The following is a 23271-nucleotide window of genomic DNA, read 5'->3' as shown; positions in this document are numbered from 1 at the left end:
CTTCTAATAGCTACCCTGCCTAAAGACAGAGAGAAAGGAAAGTTTGTGTGCCTATATACCACCCAATGCTACTTAGAGTTGAATTATTTTGTTCATTTTAGGTTATTGAAATTTATTTTTAGAACTGTCTTTTTGTTAGTATACATCCTTTCAAAAAAATCACTGGAACTTTTTAAGGAGACATAGTTATTTCTGTTTTTTACATACCTATGATGTAAACCTTGAAATTTGAACATTACTAATTGCAATTATAGTATAATAAGAAATATTTTGAAAAATAGATTGCTTATTATTATTTTAATTATTACTCTTACATTCATACTAAGAGCTTAAATTCTAGTCTACATTTTAAGCTCTTTTTTTCCCTACAGAAACAGGGGGCAGCAGAGACCCTTTCTTTGTGCTGTGGGTATATTAACCCAGGATTGGGACCAACTGTCCTATTGTATGAACTCTTACTGTAAAGCAGCACAAGTTAGGCAGATTTTGTTGAACTTACTTTTATTTGGATCTTATGCTATTTGGGAGATAAACATTGTAATATTGGAAATATTCTCAAAGATAGGGAGAAGCAAAATTAAAGTGTGAGCCCTATTTGTCCACTCCATTAAGCAGAACCATCCAAGGACACCTGAGGCCCCCAGGAGCAGAATTTAGACACATCTCTATATTGGCCTCATGGTTTGACATTCGATAGATTTTGATGCTCTTGCTTTCCAACTAAAACATAATTTATTTATTGCAGTTACACATTGAGTACAAAATCTTCATTAATCTATTTATAATACTCATTAATATTTGTTGAAGGATGATGCTATCTTTAATATATAATATCAACACTACTTGATACTTAAGCTTTATATTTTTCAAAATCCTTTTGCATATTTGATCCTTATAGCAACCCCATGAAATTAAAAGGTATTCCAATATGTATTTGAGGGAGACAGAGGCAGAAAGAAAAAGTGCCCTCTGAACCTGCCAAAGTTAAGTGATAGGGTTAAGACCAGCAAGCAAGACTTTTAACTTTGAATCTGAAATAATGCTATTCCTTTTTCTGTTGTACTTTGAAGTATTTTCCCAGTGGCTTTGCAGAGAGCCAGCCAATCCCATCCTGCATGAGAAATGAGGTGTGTGTGTGTGTGTGTGTGTGTGTGTGTGTGTGTGTGTATGAGAGATGTGATACAGCTTAGAAGTTTTATAGGTATAATTTGCAGCAGTGAAATAAACAATAGTTCCAACAGTAGAAAAGACTGAAAGCAAAAACAAGTAAAAGTATTTATAGGTGAGGAAAATAGAAATTTCTTTCTTTTTTGGTGGTATGGGGTTTGAACTCAGGACTTTGCACTTGTTAGGTAAGCACTAGCTAGCTCGGCTTGAGCCATGCCCTTAGCCCTAGAAATTTCTATTTTTAAATTAGCATAAGTTAATAGTATAAAGGAGTGAAATATAATATTAATGATTGCATTGTATGTGCATCTTCAGTGTTATTTTTAACAGAAATGACAATATTTTTTCTGTTGAATTGCACTGTTAGCACGCTTCAAGGGATTAGTACATGTCAGATGTGTGTGTATGAAATGGGTCTCCATTTATTGAAGTTAATCCTCACTTGGGAGAGTGTTTTGCTCATTGGCAGACAGAATAAATATAGGTCTGGAGAAATTAAGTTGTCTGCCAAGTACAAGGCCAAGTAAAAACCCTGTAGTTCAACTCCAGCCTGATTCCATGTTCTCTGGCCTTTTTCTGTACTGTTACACCATGGTCCTAACCAGAGAGTACTGCACTCTTTGGCCTCTTTGGAAGTGACAAAATCCAAACCAGAAATGAAGATGCTCAACATTTTGCATTTGCAGAATTATCTTCTTCCAGGAAGACATCATGTATCTTAGCATATCCATAAATACTAAGTAAACAAATCCAGTTCCCTGTCCTCTTCCTAGGCCTTACTCACCCTTTTCACTTTGTAAACTCACATTTTCATTAATGAAATGTATATATTATATTTGATTATCTTTCATCTTTTTTGGGAGGATGAGCTGTATTTGGTTTTCAGTGTGCATCCTTTTGCTCTAACAGAAGAGCAATGTGACGTTAGAAAGGTCACGATCATCTGTTAAACTAATCCCAAACTGATTCCTATCTGTTCTGGGGAGAAAACTGATATACAGCGGGGAGAATGCTGATATTTTAAAAATCTGTGTGATTAGGTAAAATCTATCATAAGCTAATATTCAGGGATCAGAAGTTATTTTAGACAGGCATGACTTTTCCCCTTATTTGTGTCCTTAATTATGATTTGGAAAATATGTTAAAAACAGTGAGCATACAGGATTATCAAATTTAGCATTCCACCCTTACCCATGGACTATAACTTAAATCATGGATATTACGAACACTTATACATATTATGCTTTTTCCATATTTGTGCTGTGGATCAAACTCAGGGCCTTGCACATGCTAGGCAAGTACGCTACCACTCAGCTATACCCCCAGACCTTGATTATAGGTAAGGCCCAGGAGGAGTTAACAACAATAATTAATGATAAAATAGAATAATTATAATGATATGCTACAATAAGTATTTGTACTTTGGGCTATTATTAAGTAAAATACGGGTTACATGGACACAACCACAGTGATACCATGGTAGTTAATTTGATAACCAAGATGGTGACTAAATAACTAACAGACAGGTAGCTTATACAGTGTAGACACACTAGACAGAGATGTCCTTGGTGGAACAAACTGGTATAATAAGTACTTAAATGCTGCTTTTGCTGTAAAAGCACTGACTTCTTATTTAGGTCCACAAGTTAACTAATTGCAGAAGAAAAGCTTAGCATCCCTGGCTCCATTTTGTATCTTTGCTCCTTAGGTTCCAGGAAGGACAGGACTTTAAGTAACATCTTTATGACAAGAGACCAAAACTACCCCCAAGGAAAGGAACAGCAGAACCTCACAGGACAGACCACCTCCCAAATAAGGACAATTACCTTTAAGGACGTGACTGCACCATGGAGCAGGAGAAATCATCTCATGAGAACCAGATTGCTTCCTCAAGTGATGACAGCGATAACAAGTTCTCCAGAACCCTTGAAGAACCAGAACTGAGATAATGATCGGCCAGCCCACACTGTGCCCAGGATTGCTTAGTTATGCATACTTCTCACCCTATGCCCCAATTTTGTCTCTACTTAAACTTCATGCTCATGTCAATACCCCAAGATGGGTTAAAATGCTATCTACCCTCAATCAGCGTATTAATAAGTCTCCTTTTGCTGCCCTTCGCCAGTACTTATCTCTTTAAATTAGCATATTAGGGTGAGTGACTGGACTCTCAGAGTTGAGCATCTGGCCTAGGACTCCAGTTACAATGCGATAGTGTGAGATTCCATCACTCTGCTCAGAAGGATGAACAATTTAAAACTTACAAGTTGTTTATTTAAATTTCCATTTAATTTTTCAAACCTTGACTGACTATGGGTAACTGAAACTGCAGAAAGGGGAACCTTGATTAAGGAGGACTATTGGATATTCATTTTCTACTCACACCTTCATCTTCACACTGCATCACCAACACACACCCCAAGGCCTGGGGGCAGGGGGGAGGGTGGGGAGGGGCAGGGAAGAAAACTAAAAAAGTGATAGTTTAAAGGTAGATACTTACCATAAACCTCTTTGAAAGCACATTTTTGATGGAATGGAACCACAATGAATTTCTTCCTCTAAAAATATTTACTAGTGACTTTCTGTTAAGGGCAGTTGTTTCATTTCATAGAAACTGAAACAAAGCTGTAGCATTTTGGATGTTCATGAGTTATATGAAGTTTATTTTTAAAGTTGAGTCTGCTGAAAGCATTACTAGTTTCTACTCAAATACCCATTGTAGGACTAGGGGTGCAGTTCAGTGGTTGGAGTGCTTGTTTAGCATGCATATGGCCCTAGATTCAACCCTCAGCACCACAAAACAATAATTACAACAAAACATTGGAAAGGCCCTAACATGTAAGCAAAACATGTGAAATAACTTTTGGATCTGTGTTTAGGACATGACTTGGGTTGATTATTTTTTGAGGAAAGGTGGGTAAGGAAAAGGAAGAGCTCGTTTGTATATTTGTGTATGTATGGGTATATGTGTATGTTTGTATGTGTATACATTTTCTTAGTGGGAATTCTTACAGCTGTTTTTCTCAAAATTATTTTTGTTGTGGCTTATCCTATACTCCACAGAAGCTGATATTCTGGAAGAATTATCCCCTGAGAAGTGGTATGCCAGACATTTTGACCTGATCATCTTATGAATGAAAAGATCCCATGCCATTTAGCCTAAACCAGAAAGGATTGTGTAACTGTGTGAGCAGGCTCCAGGAGGACTTAGATTTAGTGTCTGAGCCAAAATACTGGAGTCAGGTAATTGCAACCATTGGGTTATGTGGCAGTTATTCTAAATGAATAACCCAAATAGGTGAGACTTCAAGGTTATGGGTCACTGGAAACCTTTCCCTGGTTTCTGCAGACAGCTGCTCACTGGTAGAGGCTTTCTCACTCTGTGTGTGTGTGTGTGTGTGTGTGTGTGTGTGTGTGTATGAGAGAGACAGACAGACAGATTGACTGATTTCTAAGGCTGGATGTAGTGATTATTTTGGTAGAGCAGTGGAGGCAGAGGTCGAGCAGGGTCTTGGTGACCCTGCTTATGAGTCAGCTGGAGTGCTGGAAGCCTGCTTTACATTGATCTTGATGGCCTGTTTATATGTAAGAAAAAAAGACTAAAAATGTATGGGCTATATTATATCAAAATTATATCAAAAAAGTCAAAAAGTTGAGAATAACTTTCCTTATGACTAATGTGTATTTATTTTGGCAGTGTTTAACTTTGCACATGTGACAGTTCACTTGATATTCTTTCAGATCCTGCAGGAATCTCTACCAGTGAGCACCAATGGGGGTTTGGGAGAGAACTGTGTTTTTAACCGGAAGTCCCTGACTACAGGCTCAGTGAGGGCTCTGAGCTGTGCTGCTCAGCTTTTCTTAGTTTACAAATGGCTTATTCAGAGTTCCCCTGTAACCTTGGAGTTTTCTACTCCTGCTCAGTCACCAGCATCTAAATCCTTCCCTGGGCCCTTATGCTTTGGCACACAGGTGGTGGCTCTCTTGGAATTATTTCAGAAAAACAACACAGAATTGTAAAATAGGTGAAATGAAGCATAAAACAACAACAACAACAACAACAAAAAACTTAAATGAGAGAGAATGAGGCCAATGCACAATCCAAATAACAAAACTAGGACCAAGTCACTCTATTTCCAAACAGCGGGCCTCTCCTGATCTCTCAAAAAAAAAAATCAACGCATTAATGATGCATTTGCAAACAAACTTGTTTGTACCAAAGGAGGGTGGGCAGGGGCTGGGGGAGAGAAAAGAGCAAGGGCAGGGGGATGCTTGTGACCCAAAGAGTCACTAAACTTGGGCTGAGGATGTGGCCAAGTTGGTAGAAGGTTTCCCTTGCATGCACAATGCCCTGGGCTGGGGTTGGGGACGTGGCTCAAATGGTAGAGTGCTTGCTTTGCAGGTGTGAGGCTCTGGAATAGAACTTAATATCTGTTTTAAGCCCACTTTGAAGGGTGGTAATTAATGAATTTGGGAATTTAGATTTAGGGAATTCAAAGACACATACACCCGTGCATTATGTAATTTACTATTTTTAACAGAGGTGACACAATGTCTTCTTGTTGGCAGCTGAAATACTTGGTTTATGATATGCTGAATATATTAAAAGATTTCTTAGAATGTGGTTGTTTGGGATGAATTGCCCAATCAAAGGACACAGATGTGTTATAGAGCGTCTCCTATGAAGACACACATCTGCTTTCTTAATCAGGAATCCAAGTTGTAGGGGGCACAGAAGGACACCAAGTTAATTACCAAGTAACACAGACAAATGATTGCCAATCTGGGGGGAATTTTAGGTTTCATTCTTGAAGTGGCAACTAGCACAAGTAAGGCTGCCCTTGTGTTTATTGTGTATCAGGTTACGAAGGAGGAGCAGCAGTCCTTCTGAGTTTGGGTATTTGGGGATTCTGGATGGTTAAATGCACGGAGCGCATGCCGGAATCCTCATGTCCTTTGTATTATGACAGCTCACAGGCTCTGGAGAAACAACACATCTGCTTAAAGACAAATGCTGCTGGGAATGACTTCTTTTAAATAAGTAGCATTTGTCAAGTGCTAGCAGCAGCTCAGTCTAGAGGAGTGGAAAACTGGAGTGGTTGTGACTGTTGCCTGGAAGCTCACACCCTGATTTATGAACCAAAAATAGGTTTTAGCATTTCTCCATTTAATGTTTTCTCCATGTGTGTGCTTGGGGCGGTCTCAGCTCCTGTTTTCACATGCTGAGACTTTCTCCTTCCCTTTCCTTCCCCAGTTACAAGATGGCACAATCTGGTCTGGCAGAGGACAATAGCCTAGAAGGGCTCAGGCCAGTGCTGTTCTTAGTCATTGCTCATTTGCTTTAGAACTTTATCATCTCCTTCTTGATTTTTTAAAACAATTGGTAGAAAGATGCATGAAAAATATTTTTTTAAAATTGGAAGTGAATCCTGTCCTTCAGTATGATCAATGTTTGTTTTTCTGCCTTTATTTTCTGAATTGCTAAGCACCTGCTTCCTCTTTTGTAAAATCATTACAGTTCTAGTGTTCAGGGTTTTTTTTTGTCTTGGTTTGTTCCACCTCCACCTTTCCACACCTGTTTTTCCTCTATTGAAGAAAAGATGGTGAAAATAATGTTTGGAAAGGGCAGCCAGGTCTGGAGCAAATTGCTATTGGAAAATGAACGCAGTGGTGTGTGTTAATTATGTGATGGCTGAGTGACATTTTATATAGATGTTTTGGGGCCTTGTTATCATTTGATCTTAGGGGTGTCTGGGGTATCCGATGCCGCATGTAAACTTTCTTTTCTAGTTTACTTGGCATCCCCTCTTACTTGAGGGTGAGGACAGGAAGAAGTTTGAAGCACCTATGATGAATTATAACAATTGTCCCAAAAGTGCCTGGTGCACAGTGGAGGGCATAGTGGCAATCGGTGTCAGATCTTGTTTGATTCCATGTTTCACTGAGTGCTTTTTTCACCAACCCTGTTTATTTAGGCAAATAGGAGAAAACCTGATTGTGCCAGGAGGGGTGAAGACCATCTAAGCCCATTCCAGAATGGTGATCCCTGGAGGGATTGATGTGCACACTCATTTCCAGATGCCTGACCAGGGGATGATGTCTGCTGATGATTTCTTTGAGGGATCCAAGGCGGCTCTGGCTGGAGGAACCACCATGATCAGTAAGAGGCTTAAACACCATTCCTGCAGTGCCAGGGAACCATGACAGTGTGCAAAGGAGCCGGGTAATTTAATAGGTTTAACCTGGCAAACAAAGGGCCTGGGCAGGTTAACTATTTGTCTTATTTCCTTGTCCTTATTTGCTGTTGAACTTGGAATTCTCCAATTGAACTTGAAAGTACAATTTTAAGGAATTTTGGTGGAATGAGAGGCATGGCTTCTTTCATTCTCTAGTTGAAGAATTTCATCTACCTTGACCTCAAAATGTTATTTGTTGGTGAAAACACAGCACTTGGGGTCTTCTTCAAAGCTATCATTTTAGAGCCTTTGCTCGTAAATATTTGATTTTGACTTTAAAAAAATTCCTAAGGGTGCTTCTTGAAATGAGGATGGGGTACCGTATATGAAGTATTGAGCCAGGAACCTCTATTCCACTGATAGGAAAGTCAGATGATGGGGGATACTCTCCCTGGGTTGGACATAAAATTAATTATTAGTCTTGCTGGAGGATCCACAGATATTAGCTGTCTGTTAGATAGGAAAATTGCTGGTACTCACAGCTAGTGTCCTTCATCCATCATGTTTTACTCCAAAGGCTTTGTAAACCACCCCCTCCCCTTTTCCTGGTGATGCTGTACTTGCTAGGCAGGTGCTCTACCACTTCAGCCCCAGCCTGCTTTGTGTTCTTTGTTCAGCCACATCTAAAGGGTATTCACTGGATACAGCACGCACATTCAGGGTTTATTGGTGAGTGGTCAGATTCCAGCGTGTCTTTGACAGTTGTCATTTTGTCTTGGAGAAGAAGGGCAAGCTGCATAGTGTTCCATCAGATACATATTTTAGTCTATACCTTCTGTCATGTATGAAGACCTAGCAGTTTGGCTCAGGAGAGGGGTCAAAGTGGGGAGAACATTCCTGTTTCTGCTTTAAGAGGCCTGCTTCCCGGGGTGGCTTCACTGGGTGGCTTTCCAGGGTGGTCGTTCTACCGGTGGCCGGTCTGACCAAGCCACGGGAATGTTGCTCTGCTTTCCCCTGCATTTTAAACCACACACCCATCCCTGGTGTTCCCTTCGTCCTGGTCCTCAGTATGGAAGCCTTGGTGATAGCAGTCTTTTGTTTCAGCTTCCTTGTCACTGCCAGGACAGTGCCCACAGGTGTGAGAGTCACTAATTCTGTCTTGTTCCAGGCATTGCCCTTCAGCCTAATGGGAGCCATTCTTGGGGGAACCTGCCTTTTGGTTCCTCAAGACTCACAATTCTGTCTCTACTCTGAGTTCCAGTGGACACCCTAGGGGTCCTTGCATTAGACACAGAGGGTCAGTATGCCCTAAATAATATCTCCCCCGTGAGTGGCCTGTGACCTCTGTCATTGGAGCAATTGCCTAGCAGAAACCTTTCAATGGGGAGTCTGGAGTCTGGAGTTGGTCCCCTTCCAGCACCAACTTGCTATATGACCTTGGGTAGGTCACCTTACTTCCCTGGGACTTAATGGCTATTTGTACAATGAAAGACTTGCATTAGTAGATAGGAAGGCCTGTCCAGCTTCCCCCTTGGCAAGGCACTCTGCTCAGAGGGAGCTTTTGCCTCTAATCACATGACCATTGCTCTGCAGATGCAGAAAGGTCTGTTTCCTCTCAGATTTACTCGGGAGGCCCCTCACTCATTTTCACCCTTCCTCAGTCCTGCCTCCTCCCTCCTTGCACTTGACCCTGGCTTCCACTTAGCCCCTCTTTCCACTTCTTCCTCCTTCCTGTCCCTCCCCTGCCGTGGAGCCACACCCCTTCTTGCTGCCCCAGCTTCCCCTTGGCTTTCTCCCTCAGAGGCTGTGGACTTCCTTCTAGTCACCGCGGCAGGTTCCCAGTGCAGGGATGAAGGGTGACTCAGCTAGTCCTACCCTGGGCCAGGAAGCCGTCAGCGGAGGGCCCTGTGGGCAGATGGTCAGGAAAGCAGAGTGAGATTAGACGGCGTGTTCTTTCTCCTTGTGTGGAATGCAGTCGGTGATGTTAATGTGGCTCGGTGATGCGATCAGTTTGGCTAAAGAGTAGGGGGTTTAAGGAGCAAACCTCAAAGAATGGAGGTAAGCAATGGTGGCAGGGTGTGCTGGGGAGTGGTCACACCCCAAACAATTTTGCTTTGATAGCTCAAGCAGTAAAGCCCCTGCCTGGCAAGCATGAAGCCCTGAGTTCAAATCCCAGTACTGCCTCCTCCCCCCCCCTTTTTTTCCTACCAGCCTACCTTTCCCTTGGAGATGCTAAACTTGGAAATTTTTTTCCTTTTCCTCTTTCTGGTCATCCATTCTGCCTTGCTGCAAGTGAGTGTGACTGGGACTTGCTTTGCAGAGGAAACCTTGAGATGAGAAGTAGCTTATTGCAGCTTCCTTGGTACCAGCGACCTGCTTCTTCAGTGAGACTGTAGCTCTTTTATTGCATATTGAGACCAGAAACTCTTTCAGCATTTTGAACAAATTCAAGTGCAAACTTGTGCCCATGCCTGTCGCTGAAACAAGCAATCAGTTAAAATTAGTACCAAGACTGCCTGCACCTTTCTTGTCCTTTTCACCCTCTGTGAGCCATGTCACCTGCACTGGCAAGGGGACACTCTACCTGTCCCCTTGCTGGCTGTGGGTTTCCCAAGCCACAGGCCCTGGAGGCTCCATTTCTGCCTGACATGGCTCTGCTTGCTGAAGAAAATGCAGCTGAGTGTTCTCAGTTTAAAGAAGGTGGCATGTCAGCACAGAAAATAATATTATTGCCACCACACAGAGCCTGCTATTGAGGATGGCACAATGGGATCTTTGTGAAGGGGCCCAGCACATGGCAGGGGGTTGCCCTTTGCTCTTTCCATCCAGGGATGAGTGGACAGAGCCTCCAGGCATAGCCTGCACACAGCACCTAGACTGACCAAGGGGTCACAGAGGTGGCCAGGATGGTGCTTGGGGGAAAACACTGTGGATTCCCTGGGGCTTTAGAGTCATTGAATTGCTAGGTGCCCAAAGCTTCCAGGAAGTAGGTGGGAAGGGTTCTTTCTGTTCTACAGAGGGGAGCACTGAGGCAGAAGTAATGGCACGACCTGGTATTCTTGCTCTGTGTGTTAGTGCAGGTGCCAGACTTGGAACACACCTGCAGCCCTCGCCCCAGATGTGCCACCTTGACCTCATCTGTCACAACGATGGGCTGTGTCTGCATCAGCCCATCTGACCAGAGCTTACTGGTCCTAGTAAGCACTGAGACACAGTAGTCATTGTTGTGCCACCTCACATTGGAGCCCAGGAGCTCCCACTTCTATTAAAAGTCTGCTCTCCCAGGACCAGAAGGTTCAGCTGCCAGAGGTCCTCAGCTGAACATACACTGAAGACAGAGGTTCCCCAGTTGTGGTTAGGGCACTACATATCTGGATGTCACCTGGGGAGCAGGGTTGCATGTTAAAACATTCTGCCTCCTGGGCCCCACCCAACCCATTGAAGGTGTGGACCTCCTGATAGGACCTGGAATCTGTATTTTGAGCCATTGATTGTCCAAAGCGTGGGGGAGCTATTTGCAAGGGTAGGTTGTCCCTTGCAAAGTGCAGGACTTTTGAAAATGCTCTGTTCTTTTCTTCTTTTCTCCTTCCTAGAGTCAAAGCCCAGGTCTTACAATTCTTTTAAGATGTAGTGATCTTTAAACGAGATGATGCTTAGCTCACTTAAATCCAGAACAATTTTGAGTGATCAGGTGCAGAGGGTGAAAAAGAATGAGTCTCTGGGTGTCTGCAGGGGATTGGTTCCAGGGCCCCCAAGAATGGCAAGTCTGCAGACGGTCAGGCTCTTGGGTGAGAAGCTGATGTTTGTTTAGAACCTCTACATACATTCCCAGGTAATATCTCTAGGTTGTTCACAATACCTAATATAATGGAAATGATAGGTAAATAGTTGTATGCTATTGTTTAGGGAATTGTGACAAGGAAAAATGTCTATACATATTCAGTACAGATGCAATTAAAAAATATATATATATCTTTTGGTGGTACTAGGGATTGAACTCAGGGCCTCCCGCTTGCTAGGCAGGCACTCTATTACTTGAGCCATACCCCTTTTAGTTATTTTTCTGAATAAGGTCTTGCCCTTTTTCCTGGGGTCAGCCTCTGACTGTGATCCTCCTACCTATGCCTCCAACGTAGCTTGGATTACAGGCAGACACTACCACTTTGGGCTTGTTGCTTGAGATTAGGGTCTTGCTAACTTTTCTTCCCAGATTGGCTTCAAATGATGACCTTCCCATTCTCTGCCTCTTGAATAGCTGGAATTATAGGAGCACCTCACCGTGGCTGGTTCCCCCTACTCAAATATTTTTGACCCATGGTTAGTTGAATCCTTGGATGAGGAACCCATGGATATGGAGGGCTGACTGTGTAGCTATTAAGTCTGAGCTGAACTGGGAATGTCTGAGGATCAGGAGTCACTGCTATGGATGTCATTTCTGCCCACCTGAAGTAGGCTTTCTGTAGAGGCATGAGCCTGGGCACAGCACACCCAAGGGTTTTCCTGCTGTGTTTCCAATGCCCAATCCCAGAGGGCACTGCCACATGGTCATGATGACTCTGGGTCTGCACTTGTTCGTATTGCATCCTTAGAACCTGCCTCTGTGTAACCTGGCTCTCATTCTTTGCTCCAGCCCTTCCAAGACTCTCATAGCCTCTGCAACTGGCTCTTTCTCCCATGACTTCTCTCCTTCATCTCCTTCCTCTCTCAGGCTGGAGAAGAACACAGCCCAAGGGTCAGAAACTGCCAGAATGTGGCCCAAATCTGTGCCCTCAGCCAGGGATGCCCGTCCCTTCTTCCTCACCACATGCGGGGTTCAGCAGAGGTGACCTCTTTTGGGAGCTCTTCTCAGTCACCCTTCCTGCCATCTATTGCTTCTTCTTGACTTTTATCTCATGGCGGTGGCACTCAGCCTCACCTGTGGTTCGTTTTCATATTTCCCACTCACCAAACAGTTGTCCACTGCTAGGGGCACTGCATTAATTCCCTGGTTGAATGAGTGAATGAATGAATGAATGAAAACCCCAATGAGACCTGGTTTTTGAGTGACACTAGAGGACTGAGCCTGGGGGTCAGAGAGGAGGGCCAATGTGTCCCTTAACTGTGTTTCCTGGTCCCTAAGCAGTGGTCCAGTTCCCCTAGTCTTTCACTGCCAGCATCCAGGGGAAGAGAGAAGGGAGGGAGCCCAGAACACAGGCATCCTGTGGTTGTAGCTAGGGTGGCACCTCTGTCTGGGCTGCCCTTACAGAAGTGCTGGAGCTGGCAGCCCTCATGCTGGTCCTTTTAGTGACAGGACTTACTCTCTGAGGGCAGTGACTACTGTAGAAGTCACGTGGCCTTGGACACTCTGGCAGATTCACTAGGCTTTCCCAGAAACCCTTGGGCTTGCCCCAGCTCTTCTGAGAGCCTTGCCTTTGGTGGCAGGAGGCCTGGGAGAAAGGAGGAGGCTCCTGAGGGGACGTGGCTCCAGAGGGCACTGTGGTACAGCCACTGCTTATCATCTTTTTATCCATGTGGCGTTTGTGTTTGCTCTCTGCTTATGACAGACACACACGTGTGAAGGCGCACACACACTATAATATGAACGTGTCTGTAATTGATACTTTGATTACTCCCTGTACAGCACTCATTTGACTAGGGTTAGAAAGTGTTTACCAAAACACCTGACCACATCAGACTGAAGTTTCAAAGTCCAGGACCAAAGTTGTCACCACAATATCTGTCTGTGGTCTGGCGATTAGAAAGCCATGTTATCTGATGGGCCGTTATCTGATGGGCCGTCAGTGTGGGCTTTCTCTCCACTCTCCCTAAGCCCTCTACAGATGAGATCACACGTTTTGCCTAAGAACATGAGTGCCTTCTACAGACAGATGCTATGGGCCTGCTCAAGTGTCACTGTACAGATCTCAGGGCTGAATGACTGGGCTGGAAGATATTGTGTACTTTCTGGCATGGTTTGGGTTGATCACCTAATCCCTGGTGCTGAGCAAAGTGGGAGCAAGATTAAAATGGTGCAGCCCTTGCAGTAGGCTCAGCACACACTGCACACAGTGCTGTAAAGGAAGTTGTAGTGTTGGGCTTGACTAGCTAGCAGGATAGGCTGGTGGAGGTCAGTCTGCGAGACCTTTCTGAAGGAAGAGCATTCCTGTGTGGGTCTCTAGATCTGTTTCATGGCTATTGTGGCAGACATCTTAACCCATCAGGGTGTCTAGCCTGGACCTTGCCTGACAGCAGGCAGTAACAAGGCATGGAGATCAGGTCAGCTCACAAAGGGGTGGCCTTCATCTCCTGAGATGTGTGTGTCCTCCTGGAACCCAATTCTGACTCTGCTTGTGGGTGTTGCACACAGAGCTTGGAGTCACTTAGTTCTCTTCTTTTTCCTAAAAGGTTCGTTCAGAAGGGATTATGGGGAATTACCATTAATCCTGTTGGCCAGAGAAACTAGAGCCAGGAGTGGTGGAACTGGTGGGCTGCAGCATAGCCTTCCTAGCCTTTTATGTGAGTGGCTGGCTTAGTGGGCAGCATCCCACTGTCTAGCATTGCTAGATAGGAGCTTCCATGGCACACATGTCCAAGGCTCCCCCTGCCCTACATCCGTGCCAAGTAACTGGGGACAGACATCTGACAGACAGAGTGCTGTCTGCCTTACCATGGTCCAGGAAGCCTCGTTCATGTGGAAACTGTCATGGGTGCTTTCTATCTGACACATGAGACCAAAGAAAGCCGAGCTGCTCTGGTTGGAATGGTGGGGAGCAGGAGGGCTGTGGGAGACACAGATCCTCACCCCTTTTCTCTCTATGTTCTCCTTTTCAGAAGCCCCCTTGACTCTGAAGAGTCCTGGGGTTTAGGGAAGTGTAGTATGGAAACCATCCTGTTCTCTCATTGCCTGGCAAAGGTGGTCCTGGCCAGCTTGTGTGTTGAGTCAGGGGAGACAGTCATCCAAGATGGGGCAGACCACTTAGTCACTTCCAAAAACTCCCCATCACTCTGGGTTGCCTGTGGTTTTGTTCACTATCCCCCAGCTGTTTGGGACAGAGCACCTGTTTCCTTTTGCCTGCCTAGGTGAGGGCTGCTTGGCTCTTTCATGGGAGGGCACATCATAGGTGACCATTCTGGCCTTCTTTGAAAAATTAATGGTAGCCAGTTTTTGTTTCGTACAAGGTGAAAGTTTTAGCAGGGATTTATTTTTAAAATAACAGGATAAAAGTAGGGAGAAGTAGGGGAAAGGAGAGAAACATTTCCTGCTCCCCATGCAGGAAATAGGAGTAGACTCAAAATGGTGGTTTTTACCTCTATTCTTTATAGCTTTTGAGCTGGGTCATGTCATCTAGCAACCTCTAATCGTTACCTATTGGATCTGGCTGGCCAAGATGGGTGCTGTTTATTATTTTAAATCATAGAGATGTGACCCAGCCCTACCCACAACACAGGGACAACAGGTTAATTTTAGGACTTTTCTATGCCAGACACAGCTTTCAATCTTTCTGTTTCTGGCCCTATAAGGAGCCCTGAAGCTTCTTAGCATGTCCAAGGGAAAGGCAGGTGCCTAGCCCCTCTCAGTCTCCCAGTTCATGTGACTTAACATCTAAAAGGAGGTAGGATGAGAGCTTGATGCTCTGGTTTCCAGTCCATGTCCTGGATCTAACTTCTGAGTCTGGCGCTTTTAATATTATTAAAAAATAATGTAATTTCTATCCCCCTCTAAGTGACTTTGGTTGATGGTTTGTTTTTCTCATAGTTGCTTCTCAGCTGAAATTGGATGCTGGCCCTACCTAGCAAGGGAGTCAAAAGTCTTTTTTTCTATCTTATTTAGGAGGTGACATGGGAAATTCACTTGGCAGAATATTTAGTTGGGTGGCTGCCACAATCAGGACCAGAAGACGTCAAGTCAAAAGAGGAGAGAATATTTTGATATCTGGAGTTTCAGCAACACCAGTTAACCATGCAGCTCCATTTAGAAAGAGATCCAGGGAAGTCAAATTAAGACAGAAAATTGGGCCCTGTTATCTATTGTGAGATTCCACTCCTGGTTCAGGCTTGTCAATCTTCTGTCACTAGGGGAGGAGGATCCCTCAGATCCCCAGTTTCCATGCAAAATCAAAGGCACTCAAGATCCACAACCATGAAAAGAATTTCAAGGTGTCACATGGTGTGGAAGTTTTCATAAGGATTTATTTTAGTTAACAGGATAAAAGTAGGGAGAAATGGAACTGGGAGTAAAGACTCCAGTACCCAGTGTTTAAAGGGGAAACTGACTACTTTGGAATTGGTTGGCCAAAAGATTTCCTCTTTACTTCCATGGCTCTGGCTCTAAGTCTCTCCGTTATGGAATCTCTTTCTCCTCCCTCCTATTACTTTTTGTGAACACCTCTCCATTTCTTCTCAAGAAATGATCTTATTTCTTTGGGTTTGGAGGGCCTTGCCTTTGACTTTCTGCCTCCACTGCCATGGTTAGTGATGAAGGGGAATTACAGCAAGTAGAAATTAGAGTTCTTTCTGGTTAACCCATTTGGGAGGCAGCTTTCTTTGAGTGTGACTAAATGTTCCCCTAATGATAGTGGATGTAGCTGGGAGTTGGGTCGTGGTGACTGAGGCTACTCTCCAGAGCAGGGAGTTTTGCAATGAGCATGGGCAGTCATTAAAAACCATGACTGCACATTAGATTCCCCTGGGGAGTATTAACAAAATACAGACACCAAAGCTTCTGACCTCATTCTTGGTGGGCCTGGTATTGATAGTTCTGAAAGCTTCCAGGTGATAGCCAGGGCTAAAGGCTTCTTCCAACATTGGACTTCTGAGGAAACTTAGTGAGGTTTCTCAAAGCTAGAGGTGGCTCTGTACTCTGTTTCCTGTTTTCCTGTCCTCTTTGGGAAGGAAGGGGACTCACCTGGCGTGGCCTGGGAGGAGCAGATTCCATAATCAGGTGCCCTTCAGATGCTTGTGAAGCAGAGTGGGGAAGATATTCCTCTTTTAGTTGCTGTCCTTGGTGTCACAGGAGGTTTTATTGGACTAATTCCTTGATGGGGTACTGGGTAGAACTTGGAGTAAGAGGGACAAGAGGCACTGAGTAGGAATAGGGTCAGGTGGTGGAATGGGAAGGGTGCCAAAGCAGAGTGAAGCTGGACTGTGAACTGAGGTGCCCACCCTGTGGACCACCTGTGCTGCTTCCCTGAGAAACTCCTCTGTCTTTAGATTAAATCAGTAGTGTTTATGACCTAATCTCCCTCTAATGATAGGTCCGGGCTGGAACCCTTCCTTGTGGGGAGCCTGTGAGGAAGAAATCAAAAGACCCTGGTAATAACATACAATCATGAACTCTTAGGGTCATTCAGCTATGTACCAGCCCCTCTCTCACAGCTGGATGAAATTCAATGGATCACACTTAAAAGGATGAAATTCCAACAACAGGACAGGACAGAGCTCCAAGAACCAGATCTAAATTTAATTTCTCTTCCTAATACTTTCTGTTTGAGAGTGATCATCCTAATGTATTTCTAGATGACAATGTCCACACCTATAAAACTGAGACAATAGACTGCTGTTTCTTAGGGTACAAAGTAAGTGAGGTTTTTTGGTACCATCTATTTAAAAATGAGTATTATAACACTTTTAGTACATGTGTATCCATCTATCTATCTATCTATCTATCTATCTATCTATCTATCTATACATTCAGCTATCTGTCCAGGATCAAGACACTAGTGGATTTGGTGTCTGGTGAGGGGCAGCCCTCTGGTTCATCAACACCCATCTTCTCACTGTGTCTTTACAGGGTGGAAGTTATGAGGAGTCTTTATTGGGCTTCTTTTATAAGAACACTAATCCCGTTTTGGGGGGTATTACCTTCATGACCTAGCAAGCCCCTCTGTTTTTCCCAGTGGACCCAGCATGTGGTCTGCAGTATGGTGTCCATTCTTCCCTGAGCCAGCACATGTGTCCCCTTCCCCACTGCCCTGAAGCTCTTGGAGTATCCTGTGCAGGGCCCTGGGCCTTTCCTGTGTCAGCCTGGGTGATAAGTTCTTTCCTAGTGGGTGTTTGGGTTAGGGAAGCATTTAGTCATAGAGGACCTGAGGCACAAGGAAGTGGTCTGGGAGAGGCCAGCTGGAATGTAATGCCTGCCCCGCTCTGCACAGGCACCACACACCACGCCTTCCTGTTTCATGACATCAAGCCAAGAGACCACATGGAACTCTCAGAGATCAAAGTGCTGGTCCTTGCCCCATTGGTTCAGGAAGAGGCAAACAGCTCCTTTGCTGTGGTAGACCCATCTCCTGCTTTCCTTTAAGGGGGAGTCTTTATTGTTATTTATTTATTCTGTGTCTCAGCTCATTGGTGACACAAATCATAGGGGAAAGAGAAGCAGGCAGAACAGACCCCTTGTTTAAGCAAGTAGAGCGTCCCTGAGGGCTGGCAAGATATTTCAGAGCCATTGGGAGCCCAGTGAAGGGAACTTAATATTTTGGAAGAAATGCAACTTTTGCTTCAGAATTTTAAATGGAAACCTGACAGAAAGTCACAGCTCAGCACAGTATTGGTGGTGTGGAGCCATTTTACACGAGATGGGGTTTCATCCCAGTTTGTGGGATGAGCACTTTAAATTCTTGTCCAAATGGGTACTGGGACATATTGCAAATCAGACTGTTCCAGGAAAACCCAGATGTGTTACTCACTAAACTCTGAGGTGCTTGGGTTGAGTTTTCTTGTCCTCTAATGGGCTCTGAAAAAAAGTCACCTTGTAGTTGCTATCTGGGGCCCTCCGCAGACCTGCCAAGAGTCATAGGCAGGTCCTGTCCTTTTCACAAGAGGGGGTGAGAAGAAAGTGAGGTAATTTGCAGGGAGCAGATAATCAGAACTGTTCTGGTGTCTGGGCTGTGCGAGCCCCGTGCCCACCATTTCAATCCTTCCATTGACCCTGAAGATTGAGGCTGATGCTCAAGTTAGAAATGAAGGATGCAGAGGCCCAGGGAAGCCATGGGACTTAGTCACTCCTAGGAGCTTGCACATGTCCCTAAGGGGACTGAGAAAAAGAAGGATATGCGAAGGCTCCTTCGCAAACACCACACTATTTTATATAAGGTATTTGGGCATCGGAGGATTTGAGGATCATGGGTAATGTCCTGGAACCAATGCTCAGAAACCAGGGGACAGCAGTACCTGTGGCTCCTCACCTGACCTTGCACAGTGGAGTGTGAGAGCCAAGAGAGGACAGTGACTCACTGAAGAGCATTCTCGAGCTCTTCCTGTATCTGGACACTCAGCCCCTGCTCTGAGGGGTTTGCATTCCCCTAGAGGGAAGGGTGAGACAGTAAATTAGTGACACTCACATGGAAACTGTTGCCAGTAGTGACACAAGCCTGGGATGAGGGGAGCTGCCTGGTACAGAGCAAGGGGAAGGGACTTCCAGAAGAGTTACCTTGGGTGCAGACCTGGGAGTGGGCAGGAGCTGGACAGTCACAAGGGTAAGAAATCATCAGGATGGCTGTGAGTGGTGAGCAGGCAGGGACAATGTGCTAGAGAGGTCATCAAGGGCCACAACCAGCTGCAGACAGTGGGCCTGCCGCCCCAGTGGTGGATTTGCTGGGGACTGCAGCCTCTGATCGAGGTTTCAGGAGATCCCTGGCTGCCCAGGTGGTGGGTTGGAGCAGGGCAAGGATAGGGCAGAGGGTGACTGCAGAGACATCCAAACTAACTGCTGCAAAGTGGTGTTTGTGTGGTTTGGAGGGAAGGAAGAGGGAGCACAATTTAAGAAGAAAAATCCAAACACTTTTGTCAGTTTCTATGTTTGGATTTTACCAATGGGACAGGCTTGCGTTTGATGTGGGGACCACTTTCGCTGTCACTAGGTAACATCCTCATTGTCATGCCGCAGATACCAGATACCCGCATCCCTGTTTAATTAGTTAGGCTGAAGCTGGGTGTGGGTGGCTCACTCCTGTAATCCTAGCTACTCAGGAGGCAGAGAGCAGGAGGATCAAGGTTCGAAGCCAGTTGGGGCAAACAGTTCATGAGACCCTATTTTGGAAAAAACCATCACAAGAAAGGACTGGTGGAGTGGCTCGAAGTGTAGGCCCTGAATTCAAACCCCAGTACCACACATATACACAAAATTATGTAGACTGATACTTGTATTTTAAACTGATATACTTATAAATACACATAATAAAGAAAAAAGTTGATCTGTCAGAAGATTATGTGGCTTAGGAGGCCATACATTTAAAATTTTTAATTGGCACATAGTAATTATATACTTACAGGGTACAGTGTAACATTCAATAAATGTACACATTGCAATGATCACATCAGGGTATTTAGTCTTATTAGACACCTTTTTTTTTTAAGATGAAGACTCTCTATATAGCCCAGGCTGGCATTGAACTTGCTGTGTAGCCTAGGCTGGCCTGGAATTTATAATCCTCCAACCCCAGCTTCTCGGGTGCTGGGACTGCAGGCAGACACCACCATGCCTGCCTAAATGGACGGGCATATTTTGATTTACATAAAGCTAAGCTCAGTTGGTCACAGCTTAGCAGCATCTGCAAAATTTGATCCATTTCAAAAATCAGCTCATTAGCATTGCCTAGACTGGTGTTTTCTTAGCTCAGAACTGCTTACCTGAGTGTGGGAATCTTAATATTCTGTTTGGGAAGAATGGCTCATTGCTTTAGGCATCTAGCATCCTGGATTTTCTATTTATTGTTGCATACGTTTGACTTTACCCTTGACAAATCATTTCAGTTTGAGAGTGCTTTCTGTGCAGAAGATGGGTAATAGTACAGCTCCTGTCATCATGATAGCTGGGCAAGTGCTCGAGTAACCTAGGAGAGAGAGAAGCATGTGCAAAGGTCCTGTAGTGGGAGGAGCAGGCTTATAGTGCAGCAACTGAAAGATGTCCTGTGTAGTTGGAGAACAGAGGGCAAGGCAGAGATGCCCACCATCACACAGTGGAGGTAGGCCAGGACCAAGCTGGGCAGGATCTTGCAGAGTTTGTTGGGGACTGTACTCTTTACGTGGCCTGCAAAAGGAGGATTAAGTTGGGGAGCAATATAAAATTGGTACATATGCTGCCTCAATCAATCCTCGAAACAAAAGTATGTCTGAGGTGATATTATCCCCATTTTAAGCCAGCACAGAAGGGGCACCTTGCAGGTAAGGGGTGGGGTCGCCTGAGTCCATGGTCCTATGTCCTGCCTGGCAGCCTTCCTTGGTCACAGTGTAATATCAGCATGATTTAAAAACCCTTTGAACTCTTAAGATGAAAGATCCCCTTAAATTACAGAGCATGGTCTTGCTGTGCAAGCCTGAGCAGTCAGGAGACAAGTGGGTTGCCTGGGTGCTTTGGAAGGGCCAGCATGCATGGCTGCAATCCAGCCACTCCGGGACCTGCCTGTCTGGTGGAGCTGTCGCCTGTCCTAGCAGCTATCAGCTGAGGAAGGCTTGGGCTCCTCTGGCTGGCCATTTGACACTGCCTTTGTCCATAAGGACCCATTGTTTGTGAAATATGCCTCAGGTTTTAGGGACTTTGAATGGGGAAATCAGATCTGGGAGTTGATGCCTGGTTTCACCAGGGCATCGTACAAGGCCAAGTTTCTGCTTTCTGCCTCTTGGGTACTTAGCTGGCTTAAGTGCATTCTTAGACTCTGGGTATAGAGATCACAGTCACAATTGGGAACCCAAGAAGCCCAGTGAAGGGTTCAGTGGGAAAACACCAGCCGGCCCTGGCCCATGGGTTTCTTGCAGACAATGACAATTGTCTTTTCTTCCCTAGTTGACCATGTTGTTCCTAAGCCGGGGACAAGCCTGTAGGCTGCCTTTGACCAGTGGCGAGAGTGGGCTGACAGCAAGTCCTGCTGTGACTACTCTCTGCATGTGGACGTCACTGAGTGGCACAAGGGCATCCAGGAGGAGATGGAGACTCTGGTGAAGGACCACGGTAAGTCTTGAAGGCCTGGTGCCCCCTATAGGTGCTCCATTTCAGTGCACAGACAGGCACAGTCCAGGGAGGACACACTCTGAATGGTGTCCTTGCTTCATGGCCAGGGCTGCTCCTAGCAGAGGCTGACAGAGGGCTTTGGGCTGCAGCTTATCTGGTTGGAAGGGGCCTCTGCTGGTGGGAGCATCGTACATCACTGGTAAGAGAATGTGGTCTTACCCTGGGGCTTCTTCTTGTGTGACAGCTGTCCACAGTTCACAGGCACAGGGGACCTGCTCTCCAGCCAGGCTGGGCATTGTGGCTGCAGACACAGCAGTCCACCCACTAAGGATGGCAAGTCTCTGGACTGAGACTATGGGGCATTCTTGAGAGATGCCAGCCTTGAGTGCTGAGCAGCCTTTTTCCACAAACCTGGAAGATTCCAGGAGAGATGGCAGGGCGATGGGACACTTTGAACCTGAGACAACCTGAGGGTTTTTTTCTGTTTCACAGATTTCTAAGGGTTGGGAAAGATTCACAGAGAGATTGGTGGAATCTTTACTGCCCAAGGTGCCTCTAGGACCCTGTCCACAGGAACCTTAGGGGTTCAAGTGACAAGAGACACATGGTCTTCCTGAGTCTCCTTGAGCTTGTCTATGGATTAGGTTCCCTAGTCACTTGTTGACCTTGCTGGACCCTGACCTTCAGGGAGGCACCTATTGGTTTGCAGGTCTGGGACTTCAGGCTCAGAAACCCCATCTGTGTAAGCAAAAAGAGCAGGAGGGAAATTATCGGGACGGATGTGGGAGATGGCCATAGATACAGGGTGGAAGGCCCTGAGAGGAAGCTGGAGTCAGGCTTATGTCTTTGCCCTTCCACAGACCAGCTGGGTGACCTTGGGCAATTCACTTAAATGGCATGAGTCTCAATTTTTTTAAAATCTCTCACATGAAGATATTGGACCAAGATGTCCCCTCAGACAGTTTCCAGCCTGAATGTTCCACAAACAGGAAAAAACTAACCTTTGACCTTTCTCAGTTTTGAGATTCCAATGGATTTAACTTTGCATAGGTTGAGTGAATCTACTCCCAATCCATCCTGGGAGGGTTTCCATGGCAACTGTTGCCTGGCAAAGAGAGAAGAGTCAGGATGTCCAGAGGCATTGAGCTGAGCATTGTCCAGCACCCCCAGGAGGTTTGAATTAAGCTCCAAGGCTATGAGGTTGTCAGGACGATTGTTTAAAATTGGGATTGATGTTGGGCAGGGATGTTTGGTCCAGTGCCCAGGAAGAAAGAGGTCCAAGATGCCAGATGAAAACTGTGGGTATTGAGGGGGTGGGGGGGAGAGGGAGGGGGTGGAGTGGGTGGTAAGGGAGGGGGTGGGGGCAGGGGGGAGAAATGAACCAAGTCTTGTATGCACATATGAATAATAAAGAGAAAAAAAGAAAACTGTGACATCCGCTTGTCCAACAAAAGGACTTTTTCTTATTTAAAGAAAAATAATTCTTGAAACTCAGTGTGGAGGGCAGTCTGCCTGCCAAATAAAAGATGTTTATTATTCATTGCATAGGGAGACTGCTAAGACATTTTCTTCTTAAAGTCTTTTTAAAAAATGGGGGGCAGCCTTTTGAAAAAGTGTAAGTGGCACTGGTCAAAGTCACCTTGTGCTACTGCCACCATTGTTCACCTACAGAACTCTTGTCTTGCTAAACTTCAAGTCTGCATGCATTAAACAGTTATTCCCCAGCCTCCTTCTTGGCCCCCATCTCTATGAATTTGACTGCTCCAAGTCCCTAGTGGAATGACATAGTATTTGTCTTTTGTGACTGGTTTATTTCACTTAGCAGAATGTGTTCAGGGCTCATCCATGTTGTAGCATGTGTCAGAATTTCCTTCTTTTTTAAGAATGAGTGATGTTTTTGTATGGAACATCCATTGATGTTCATTTTATTCATCCATTGATGAGACACTTGGATTGTTTCCTCCTTTTGCTTATCCTGAACAATGCTGCTATGGATATGGA

General features: G+C 45.1%; 1 pseudogene; it reads left to right on the top strand.

The window, feature by feature from the left end:
* Positions 1–7017: 7017 nt before the first annotated feature.
* LOC109675976 (dihydropyrimidinase-related protein 2-like) overlaps positions 7018–23271 on the top strand; it is a 40003-nt pseudogene continuing 23749 nt past the window's right edge.

Source organism: Castor canadensis, chromosome 13, assembly GCF_047511655.1.
Source record: "Castor canadensis chromosome 13, mCasCan1.hap1v2, whole genome shotgun sequence".
Taxonomy (NCBI): domain Eukaryota; kingdom Metazoa; phylum Chordata; class Mammalia; order Rodentia; family Castoridae; genus Castor; species Castor canadensis.
This window is presented reverse-complemented; position numbering and strand designations above follow the sequence as displayed.